At 48.7% G+C, this 12758-nt stretch overlaps 1 pseudogene; it reads left to right on the plus strand.

Annotated features, from left to right (window-relative positions):
* The first annotated feature begins 8452 nt into the window (after positions 1-8452).
* On the plus strand, positions 8453-9688 carry LOC146425314 (uncharacterized; annotated as a pseudogene).
* The last annotated feature ends 3070 nt before the right edge of the window (positions 9689-12758 follow it).

The raw sequence follows: 12758 nt of genomic DNA on the forward strand, positions 1-12758 counted from the left end.
GCTCCATTTGATATTACACATTTGGCTCAAGTCTTGTTTTACCCCGTGCAATACGGAGTTTTTGAGAACAATTGGGAGAATGTTGGTAGAAAAACAGTTAAAGGACAATATGTCCTTGCCTCCTGAGGACCCTAGGCGCATGACTGGGGCTGATGTCCTTATGAGTAGAGGATATTTCACTAACCCCAACTTCCAAGCTACTTGGGATCCTCAGATTCTGGAGCAAGCCCAACAGCTCGGCATGGGAGCCATTGTAAAAACTGTGGAGATGATCGCCCCACAAACACAGTATTCAAAAATACATCAGGGGCAATCTGAGCTTTTCCTGACCTTTGTAGAGAAGCTAGAAGCATCCTTGGAAGAGCAGGTGGAAGATATTACATCGAGACAGATATTGTGCAAGCAGTTGGCAAGAGACAATGCCAACGATGAGTGTAGAAGGATCATAAATGCCCTACCAGGGTGTTGGGGCCTGGTCTGTCTTAACAGATGGTCTGTCTTAATAGACCTATAAAAGTCATTGAGGATAGATAAGAGGAAGTATTTTGCTGATGCTGCAGGATAGATAAGAGGAAGTATTTTGCTGATGCTGCAAGAAAGCAAGAAGCTGGCCAGAGAAAACAGGATATATTGCCCAAAAGCAGGAAATTGGGATTTTAGTATATACCAATCATATAATGTGTGTTTAGCTCATGCTAATTACTTATAGCCAATTGTATAATTGCATGGCGCATGTATGAACCATATGTAGAGCTCCGTGGAGCGTGTATGGAAGATTAAAGGCTTTAAAAGAAGCGCTGCTGCAAATAAAGGTAGACGACTCTCTACATCACATTGGTGTCATGTCGTTCTCACCTCGCATGGAACAATAAACCCCAACAACTGGTGACCCCGACGTGATCTGCGTTTACAAGGATGGATTAGTGGCCGTACCAGAGGGATCGGGAGAACACGAGGGATCCCACTGGTCGACGAAGGTAAGCCGGGCTGCCCGAGAGAGGCAGGAGCAGGCCTGCGACTGGCGGGAGAGCAAGAGATCGGTGGGATGGGAAATGCTGCATCTGCAGTGGAAAGAGGGGCTGTAAACAGCCTGCTCCAGTTGGCAAAGAAAACAGAGGCTGAGCTGAATGAGGGTGACCTCACAGCACTGTTGTGGTGGTGTTGGAGGAATGGACTAATGACACAACCTGATAAGTTGTTCAATTTAAGCGCATGGAATCAAGTAAGAGAGGAACTCTGGGATGGGATAACGGTTAAAAACAAGGAGGCAAAGAAGCATGCCCTGGTGTGGAGGACTGTCACACATGGTTGAGCAACTAAAAGGGGAGGCTCAAGTTACCGCCGCGGCAAAGCGAGCTATAGAAGAGGCTGAGAAGGACTCAAATGGGAAAGAATGGGAAAAAGTAGAAGTGGGGAAAACTGATTCGCTGTTGCCAGAAACACTGGCATGTCCCGCCACTCGAGTGGAAAGGGAATTTTGGGCAGGACCTGAGATAGATATTGCTCTGTGGGATCCCGCCGACCTGCCCCTTCCCCTCTCCAGTAGCGAGGATGCTGCAGATCCGAGCAAAGTGCTGCTGCCAATGGATATAGACAAGTGGGAGGGCAAGCCGAAATGATACTCTAACATGGTTAATGAGGAGATCAGAGATGCTCTCCGAGCGCAGGAGTGGGCTATGAGGCAGTTACTAGAGGAGATACAGCGACTGGATGCGGGGTCTAAAAAGACTAAGATCAAAGAGGCTTATGGCAGAACTCATGAGGCTATAGTAGAGGGGCTGTGAGCCGTGGAGGCTCAGGTCCTCGGAGACGAGCAACCCACGCCACCTACCAATCCATTTTTACCATCTGAATTGGTTGAGCCATCTGCCCCCCCTACAGAGCCTGCCTTTGCTCCCGTGAGTGATTTGAAAAAGCAGAACTGGGTGATTGAATGTGTCAAGGAGAGGGAAATGTCCATCGAAGAGGCCGACAGTTACTTGCAATCTCAATTTGGCCCAGATGGCAAACTGACGAGGCAAGAGATACGGACCATAGCGGACTGGTGGGAAAAGGTGGGTGGAGAGCCCAAGCAGATGCAGTCTACAACCGACGCGTCAGGGTGGGCAGACTGGCTTAAATCCAAAATGATGGGAGGAACAGAAGAAAACAAGGGGGAGGACGAGCACGGGGCGGCGTCCACATCCTCCGGGGCCCCAGATGCGCCTCCCCAGCAAGACCCATCTTACAATGTTGGCCAGCGATGGCACGGGGTCATAAGAGACGCCACCATTGAAGGGGTCATGTTGCCACCTGAGGTTATCTCTATGCCTGTTATAGTCAATGGTAACAATAGGGTCTGGCATCCCTTTGACTGGAAAACTGTGAGTCAGTTACAAAAGACCATCATGGAATATGGCCATGACAACTGACAAGTGCGGACCCTAGTGCAGGTGTTTTTCACGAATCAGGACCTGGTTCCCCTGGATATCAAAAACCTTTTCCAAATCGTGCTGCTGCCCACCACCTTTATGTTATTTAAAGATAAGTGGAAGGAGAAGGGTGAGGTTGCTATGATTGCCAATTTAGAGGAGCGGGCCCAGGATGACCCACTCCGCTACGTGACCCTCGATATGCTTATGGGAGAGGGTCAATATCGAGATGGCGCTGCTCAAGCCGCCCTCAATCCTCGAGTGATCCAGCAAAGCCAGGCACTTGCACTGGCTGCATTCCAAGAGTTACCCCAAATGGGAATGCCAGCGCCTCCATATACAAAAATTATACAAGGACCAAACGAGCCATACATGCAGTTTATGGATTGGCTTAAAGCCGCCCTTGATGCAGCACCCACGCTTGATGCTGCCGCAAAAACCGCTGTAGGAAAAGATCTGGCCTTTCAGAATGCTAACGCACAATGCCAGCAGATTATTGCCAGCTTACGTGGGGGAGCCGATGTCGCTGTTGAGCAGCTAGCAGAGTAATGAAGGCACCAGTTCTCAGTGGCAAGAAGGAATGACTTTTATTGTTTTGATTTTATCACATATATAGAGTTCTCAAAAGTCACCCAGATTGGTCAGTCAGAAGCCTTCCCCCAGGCCTGATTGGCCAGGCCTGCACTGTCCAAGTTCTGGGACACTGTTCCAACAACATCCAAACTTTATCTTTATTTATAAAACACAAGAAAATTTCTCATGGGAAAAACCTGTGCTAGCCACAAGCCACGCTTAGTCAAATGGTAGAAGCCTGCTCAAAAATCCCTGTACACATGCACAAGGAAGAGAAAGCCAAAATTCATGCAACAGCCATGGCCGCTGCCTTAAAATCTGCAGTAGTGCAAGGTAAAGGGAACCGAGGGTCCCAGAAAGCGCCTGGTGTAGGATGTTACAATTGTGGAGAAAAGGGACACCTTAAGAAGAACTACCCAAAACAAGAACATGCCCCCAAAGAGAACCCATTTAGGGGAGTGTGCCGTAAGTGAGACAAATTTGGCCACAGAGCAGCGGAATGTCGCTCACGTTTCAAAAAGGACGGCACACCGTTGCAGGGAAAAAGGAAGTTCAGAGCCAGGCAGGGGGGCACGATGACAATCAAATACCCGCAAGTGGCGGCTGTCTCGACGAACTTGCAGCCGCCACCAGAGGCAGTGCCGGAGTCGATTTGGCCGTGGGAGACACAGTAAACCTTGCTGACAATCGAGTGCATGTTGTTCCCTCCACTTGTAATGGACCCCTAGGATATGGCCTGTCGGCCCTCCGGTTAGGGCGATCCTCGACAGCACGTCAAGGCATTTTTGTGGTACCTGGAGTCATTGATGCTGATTTTGAAGGGACTATAAGCATCATGATTTACACCTTGAGTCCCCCAGTCACCATCCCACGGGGTTGTGTGATTGCTCAGCTTGTTTCTTTTAGAGCCAGTATACTCAATGCCAAGGATGTTTCCCGAGGCCGAAGGGGATTTGGATCCACCGGAGCCCCAACAGTGGCATTCACGCATGTAATAACCACTGAAAAACCTACCCGGACAGTTCACATTAAAAGGCCTTGTGGTGTTACCCTTCAGAGAAAGGCTATGCTACTTGACTCCGGGTCTGATGTTAAAATCATCCCTAGGGACGCTTGGCCTGAAGCCTGGCCACTGGAGCCTGTCAGTGGCTATGTCAAGGGCATTGGGGGGGCCACCCCCACGCATGTAAGCTGCCACCATTTGACCCTCACTGACGTGAAAGAAGGACTAGTGGCCCAAGTACGTCCTTACGTCCTGTCTACACCTCTCTGGATTTTAGGCCGTGATGTCCTAGCTCAATGGGGGTGTTGTCTTGTAACCCCTTTTTGAGTGCGGTCATTGCTGGCTCCTCTCGACCCACCTTAAAGCTTACATGGACTACTTCAGAGCCAGTGTGGGTCGAGCAATGGCTGCTGACAGAAGAGAAGCTCCAACATTTAACGCACCTTGTGGAGGAGCAGGTGCAAGCTAGACATTTGCAAGAATCTCAGAGCCCATGGAACACCCCTGTGTTTGTCATCCAGAAAAAATCTGAAAAGTGGCGCTTACTGCATGACCTGCAGGCAGTTAACACCGTCATGACCGACATGGGAAGTCTCCAGCCTGGGATGTCTACACCGGCTATGTTGCCCAGAGGATGGGATATTGCAGTCGTGGACCTAAAAGACTTTTTTCACAACCCCTTTACACTCAGATGACTGCGAGAAGTTTGCCTTTACTGTTCCGTCCATTAATTGACAGAGGCCAGCCAAGCAGTATCAATGGACAGTGCTCCCGCAAAGCATGAAGAACTCACCCACCATCTGTCAGTGGTATGTGGACCTTGCCCTAGAGCCGTGGCGTAAACAGCATCAAGACCTAATTGTTTACCACTATATGGATGACCTTCTGCTTTGTTCGGCACAACAAATAGTGGATAAGATATTGGACTCCTTACAAACGCACCTTCAGACCTGGGGGCTAGTCATTGCACCAGAGAAAGTACAGCGAACCACCCCCTGGCAGTACCTAGGCCTTTCCATAACAGACTCCAAAATTCGGCCACAAAAACTATCACTTTGCCCCAATGTTGCTACCTTGCTAGACGCGCAGAAGCTTGTTGGGGACATACAATGGATTCACAACGTTTGTGGGATCACAAATACAGACCTCAAACCGCTGTTTGAATTATTAAAAGGCAAAGATGCCAAGCCTCAGATGCCAAGAACACTAACCCCCGATGCACAAGATGCCTTGCAGACAATTACACGAAAGATCGAGTGATACGCCATCCACCACATTGACCTGACACAGCCTGTGATGATTATTGTATATAACACTGATCAAGAAGTTTCTGGCCTTCTTGCCCAGTGGTTGGAGAACAGTCCAGATCCACTGGCCATCCTAGAGTGGATTTTCTTACCAAGCCAACCCAAGAAAAGCATCCTACCACGACACGAGGCTATTGCTCAGTTATTGCTAAAAGCGTGTGATCGCCTATATACGATATCTGGAACCGACCCAAACAAGATTCTCTTGCCATACTCCTTGGACCTTGTTCACCATTGGACATTGCACAGTATACCCTTTGCTCTGGCGACCCATGGTGTACCCTCGGACAATCATTATCTGAAACACCCGTTGTTTAAAACACACTTGCCCCTTGAGCCTCGATTGTTATGTCAAAATCAGCCTGTGCAGGGCCAAACCATTTTTACTGATGCCAGCAGTAAAACCAATACTGCTGGGTATGCCTGGCAGCAAGAAGGTCAATGGCGGCATGAAACTTTTGTGGCTCAGCACTCTGTACAGGTGCTAGAATTGCAGGCAGTGACGAAGGCTCTCACACGATTTGAAGCCCCAATTAATATAATTTGTGACTCTTTGTATGTTGTTGGGGTAGTCCAAAGAATACACTGAGCACTGTTAAGCCATCTAACTAATTCGGTTCTGTTTGACACAATGAGACTCCTATGGGAGGCATTGCAACAATGTATAAACCCCTTTTTTATTGCTCATAGTAAGAACCATACTCCCTTGCCAGGCCCCTTAGTGGAGGGAAATGCCTACATTTATTCTGTGGTCTCTGCAAGTGCCGTCACTGCTCATCCTTCCCCGATGCAACAAGCGCAAGAATCGCACATGTTTTTACATCAGTCATCCCGTGCTTTACAGCGCCAATTCCATATATCTGTCGGGGGTTGAGAATTTCTTCCCATTCCTGTTACTAAGCAACAAATGGTCCGATGTTCGGAGTGATCAAGCCTTTTGTAAAAGACAAAGGCTAGGTTTTTGGGCAGGGCAAGGTAAGGGAGAGCCGGCCCTGGGAAGGCTCTCTCGTGGTTCGGACGCTGAGGGTAGAGGCTGCTGGCGCTTTGCTTTCCAGCTGCTACCAGAGGAAATCCAACTGTGCCCTGTTTCTTTTCCCTCCTGGCTGGGTGAGCTTTGATTCAACTTTTCTCCTCACGGGGAAGGGCACGTTTTCCCCCCCAGGGCTGCGTTCCCTCGCGGCTGCTGCCGGGAGAGTCCCGCGGCCCCTGCTGCCTGCCCCCGCCCTCTGCCGCACGAGACCGCGGCGTCTGCTGTGACTGCAGAAATTCTCGCTGGCCGGAGAGAGAGAGCGCCCGCTCCTGCTGCCCTGTTCCCTCGCTGCCCTGAGCTGTTTTCCGCTGCCCTGCGTGTTTTTACTCAGCCCATCTGCCATTGCAGCTGCCGAACGGTGACCTGACCCTGCGCCACAGCACCACCTGCAGCCGCTCGGGAGTCATCGCACCTGCCCTGGCCGGCCAGGAGCTCAACAGCGCCCCTGCTGCTTGCAACCGTGATTGCACCACACGGGAGAAGGCTCAGCAGCTCACGTTATCTGCTGTTTGGTTTTCTGGTTCTAGTTGTGGTTTGCTATTATTGTTTTTTTTGTTTATAGATACTAGTAAAGAACTGATACTCCTTTTTTCCCATACCTTTGCCTGAAAGCCCTTGATTTACAAAATTAAATAATTCGGAGGGAGGAGGGGAAGGAAAATCACATCCTCTGCTCTAGGGGAGGGTTCAGCCTCTCTTGGCAGACACCTGTCTTTCAAACTAAGACAATATCAAAGGCCAATGCCAGAGCAATTGTTGCATCATGCCCTGATTGTGCCAGAATAAGCCCCATACAAGATCTCAGGACAAACACACAAGGGTTACAGCCCTGCCAAGTTTGGCAGATGGGTGTTACCGATTTTCCCTTTTTCGGTACCCTTAAGCACGTTCATGTCTCCATTGATACGTGCTCACGAGCCATTTGGGCTACCCCGCTGGCAGCCACAACAGCTAAAGCTGTAAAACAGCACTGGCTACAAGCCATCGCTGCTTTGGGCGTGCCAGCAACAATTAAGACCGACAATGGTCCTGCATATCGCAGCATGGCTGTAGCTACCTTTTGCAATAAGTGGAATATTCAGCATGTGACAGGTATCCCGTACAACAGTACTGGACAAGCTATAGTTGAACGCACTCATCAGTCGCTTAAGTGCTATTTTACTATATTTTTAAAAGAAGGGGAGAGATCCCTGGTGAATGTTGAAGCAAAAACCCTTAATGTGCTTAATTGGCTAAATCCTCACGCTGATGCAAACACTGAAGCTAGCATCTCCATTTTTTCTCATTTTTCTCGAAACCCATCCAATTTTTCAGAACATGATATACCCGTAGATGTATTTAACCCGCAACAGAACAGTTGGGAAGGTCCGTATAGACTATTAACCTGGGGAAAAGGTTATGCTTGTGTCGTTGCAGGACAAGACCATCGCCCGCGCTGGTTGCCAGCCAAGTGGGTAAGAGCGCACGGTGCAACACCTGCCGAGCTGGATGTCATGCCCCGAGGCCCAGAGGAGAAGTAATCAGGGGCTCCAGCATGAACTAGCTCCTCTGCTGCGGACCCTATATGAAGTTTCAGGGTTCTCCATTTACTTATTTCCACAAGAGGCCTTAGTGGCGGACATTTTTTATACGCAAGAGCATGCAGTGTGCTTGCCGCGGCCTCAAGTAAAGTGAGTGGCGGAGAGACCATGTGATGAGTGTGGGGCAAAGCAGAAGTGGCTGAAAATTTTGTGTGGGGAATGTAAGAAGAAGGTTTGGGTAAATGTGGTGATGTTTATTGGAGATTGGCTGTGTGTGGCCTGTAGTTCTCACTTTCATGAGCAAGATAATCCGCTGAGAGCCTTGCGAGAGTTTATTGGAGATTTTTCTTCGAGCAATCAAGACCTTATATGGTTTTTTAAGAGCGTAGAAGCTAGGGAGCGAGCTTTACGTAAGTGGCAGATACTAATAACAATACAACGAGCCAGAGCAAATAGAGCCACTGTGATTTTACAAGCCCAGTGCCACTAGAACATTTTTGTACCAGTTAACCATTCTGTTCCCGAGAGCCAGTGGGATGTGGCATGTAGGAGGTGGGCACAGTGTCGTCACAGAGATCATCGCGCTTCTCAGCGCGCTCGCAGTAGGGATGGCCCAATGGGTACCCCCCCAACTGAAAACTAACATATGGATAACTATGGCTAATCTTACGGGTCAAGATTCCATATGCTTAGCCTTGTCATCCCCGGGTAATCCGTTTTCTACATGTTTAGTGGGAGTACCGACGGACTACTGGCCCTGTCCCAGCACGGTGCCCACATGCAGCAACTCTGATATCGATAGCATGGTGAACAACTGGGATGAGTGGATGCCTTATTTGCCAATAGCCCTGACTGAGCCCCAAGAATTGGAACTATTGGGCTCGGTCCAAATGGATGCCTGCATAAAGTTTAATTGGTCAAGCTCTTCTTGTAGAACCTTAGGTTGCAATGGCTCAGCTGTTAAAGTAAATTCTAGCTTGCTAGCTTGCCACGATGACTCTAGGTGCCGTTCCGTGTCCAAAAATGTTTCCAAAGCAACCAACCACCCTTTGCAGCTACCCCTAGGATATTTTTTTATTTGCGGGGACCGTGCATGGGCTGGCGTCCCTTCCAGAATCAGGGGAGGCCCCTGTTCAATAGGGCGATTAACCCTCCTAACACCAAACATGTCTATGATTCTCAACGTAAACAGGCAGCATCCTCGAGGGAAAAGAAGCGTGCATGCGTTTCAGGCTGACTGCAACAATAACGTTGAGTTTTGGAACAATGGAGAGATAATTGCATCCTCCATTTTTGCACCCAGAGTTGCATCGGCGCAGGCCCTAGCCACATTAAGAAAGTTAGGGTGCTGGCTAGCAAAACAAACCAATGCCACATCAGCAGCTATTAGCAGTTGACTGATGTTGACTCCATTCAACATGCTACCCTACAAAACAGAGCAGCTATAGATTTCTTATTGTTAGCGCAGGGGCATGGATGTGAGGAGTTTGAGGGTATGTGCTGCATGAATCTCTCAGACCATTCAAAATCGATACACAAGCAGATAAAAGAGTTGCAGTCCCTTACCCACCAGTTAACTATATCTGACGGGCTGGGTATTGATGGGTAGCTCAGTGGCTGGGGTATTACCGGCTGGCTGAAGGACCTCTGTAAGTTAGCACTAATGTTGATGTTAATCCTTTTGGTAGGTGGGATATTGCTGTGCTGTGCCCTACAGTGCTGTAACATGGTTATTCACCAGGCGCTGGGCTTATTTGAAAGGAAAGGGGGAGATATTGGGGCCTGGTCTGTCTTAACAGATAGTCTGTCTTAATAGACCTATAAAAGTCATTGAGGATAGATAAGAGGAAGTATTTTGCTGATGCTGCAAGAAAGCAAGAAGCTGGCCAGAGAAAACAGGATATATTGCCCAAAAGCAGGAAATTGTGATTTTAGTATATACCAATCATATAATGCATGCTTAGCTCGTGCTAATTACTTATAGCCAATTGTATAATTGCATGGCGCATGTATGAACCATATGTAGCGTTCCGTGGCACGTGTACAGAAGATTAAAGGCTTTAAAAGAAGCGCTGCTGCAAATAAAGGTAGACGACTCTCTGCATCACATTGGTGTCATGTTGTTCTCGCCTCACATGGAACAATAAACCCCGACACCAGGGGATCCTTCAGTCACAGACATGGTACAAGCTTGCACTAAGGTGCAGGCAGACAGGCCAGGGAAAACCTCCTTCGGTGCATTTCTATCGCCTGGTCGGGAACCCACTGATCAGGGACAAAAACAGCCCAAAGCTGGGAACAAACGGAAACGAGTCAAATCAAAGCAGAATGAAAATTCGGGGACCGGAATTCCTCAGTGTAAGAGGTATGGTAGGCCAGGTCACTGTCCAGAATATTGCAGGTCCAAGTACCATGTAGATGGTCGACCCCGTCGGGAAACGTGAAGAAGGGTGCAAAAAGGGGGATTTGCCCCCATCACGACAGTTCCCCCAGAACAGGGTGGCGGCACAAGCCTATCCAGTCACTGTGGAGATGGCAGCCAAGGCTCAGCCCGAGTCAATGCCTACACCGCAGCAACAGTTGTCCTAGAATCTAGCGATGCCCATAGGATTCCCTTGAATGTGCATGGACCCCTAGATAAGGGAGTCAGTGCACTGCTTGTGGGAGGGCCTGATGCCACCAGCCAAGGGATCCTTGTTCTTCCAGAAGCTATAGATGCTGATTTTAGAGGCCAGATTCACGCTACAGTTTCCACATCAGATCCCCCCGTCACCATCCCTGAAAAGACGCACATTGCTCAGTTGTTGCCTTTTGAGTCTTCTGTTCCCAGGGTAGACCAGCAAGTTTGCGGAGGTAACAGCACTGAACTGCTGGGACTTCTGTGGGTCTACTGGGCTGCTGCCATCTCTAATCAGAGACCACAGATGACATGTACCCTCGTCATGCCGAAAGCACATCTGCACCGAATTCAGATCTGAGGTTTGATTGATACAGGTGCTGATGCAATGATTCTTTCCTCCACTTCATGGCCTCCTTCGTGGCCTCTAGCCCCTGTAGGATCAGCTATCGTGGAGCTGGGAGGAACCACACAGAGCCGACTAAGTAAGCGACCTGTGTTGGTGAAGGACCCAGAGGGACACACTGCCTCAATCCGGCCCTTTGTTACATCAGCTCCAATTAACCTCTGGGGACAGGATGTGTTGGCAGCTTGGGGGGTGCGAATCAAGACAAATTTTTAATAGGGGTCACTGTGTGCAAGGGCGCACCATATTCTACGCTATCTCTGTGATGGCTGACCAAAACACCCATATGGGAACCACAGTGGCCCCTGCCAAAAGACAAATTAGTCGCCCTTTGTCAGCTGGTTCAGGAGCAACTGCAACAGGGACACATTGAGCATTCTACCAGTCCCAGGAACACCCCTGTTTTCGTGATTAAGAAAAAATTTGGGAAATGGAGACTGTTACAAGATCTCTGAAAAGTTAATGCAGTGATGGAAAGTATGGGGAGCATACAACCTGGCATGCCCTCACCTACAGTGATTCCCACAGGGTGAGAAATCTTGATCATTGATTTGAAGGATTGTTTTTTCACAATCCCTTTGCACCTCAATGACAGACCAAAATTTGCCTTTACTGTGCCTGCAATTAACAATGCAGAGCCTGTAAAGAGATTTCAATGGAAAGTGTTACCTCAGGGCATGAAAAATAGCCCGACTATCTGTCAATGGTATGTCACGCAGGCCTTGTCCGGAATCCGTGAGCAGTTTCCTGAGGCACTCTGCTACCATTATATGGATGATATCCTGGTGGCAGCATCCACCCAGGATGAGTTGCGGAGGTTACAGCCTCGACTGCTCGATGCCTTGCATTCCTATGGGTTGCAAGTGGCTCCGGAGAAAGTTTAACAGCAGCCTCCTTGGAAATATTTAGGAGTCAAAATTTTGGATTAAACCATACAACATCAAGAGGTGCAGTTCTCAGACTCTATTAAGACTCTGAATGATGCCCAAAAATTGCTGGGCATCATCAACTGGTTACGTCTGTATTTGGGACTAACCAATGCACAACTTTCCCCGCTTTTTAAAATTTTAAAGGGGGACTCTGATCTAAACTCACCTTGGAAATTGACTCCCGAGGCGCGACAAGTGCTGAATGAGGTGCAGCAAGCTGTTTCTGCTCATCCAGTTTATCGAGTAGATCCCTCTATTGATATCACTGTTTTCATTCCTGCTCCAGACCTCCATCCTACAGGTATCATTGGCCAGTGGAACAAACAATGGGATGACCCTTTGCACATCCTGGAATGGGTCTTTTTGCCCCAACAGCCAAAAAAGACAGCACCCACATTGTTCGAATTCATCACTTGCCTGATAATCAAATGCTGTTATCGGTGTTTATAATTGATGGCAGCGGATCCTGCAACGATTGTTGTTCCGGTATCACGGGACAACTTTGAATGGAGCCTTGCTAATAGCGCTCCTTTGCAAAGTGCACTGCAAAACTTCTCAGGGCAGATTGCTTACCATCTGCCCAGCCACAAATTGCTGCAGATGGCAAATTCAATCAGTTTTATGTTGCAGCCAAAGAACAGTCGGGTGCCAGTTCATGGACCCACCGTCTTCACGGACGGTTCTGGGAAAACAGGAAAGGCCATTGTCACCTGGAAGGAGGGATCTGAGTGGCAAGTGCTGAAAGGCCACGAGTCAGGCTCTGCCCAGTTGGTTGAATTGAAGGCAGTTGCCATGGCTTTTCAGCGGTTCTCTCAGGTGCCTTTGAATTTGGTCACTGACTCTGCTTATGTGGCTGATATAACCAAACGTTTGGATTGTTCACTTCTAAAGGAAGTCAATAATGCGGCTCTGTTTTCGCTATTGCGAACTTTGTGGAAGGTGATTCATGTTCGAGTGCATTG

Source organism: Lichenostomus cassidix, chromosome W (assembly GCF_008360975.1).
Source record: "Lichenostomus cassidix isolate B80296 chromosome W, HeHo_3.0, whole genome shotgun sequence".
NCBI lineage: Eukaryota > Metazoa > Chordata > Aves > Passeriformes > Meliphagidae > Lichenostomus > Lichenostomus cassidix.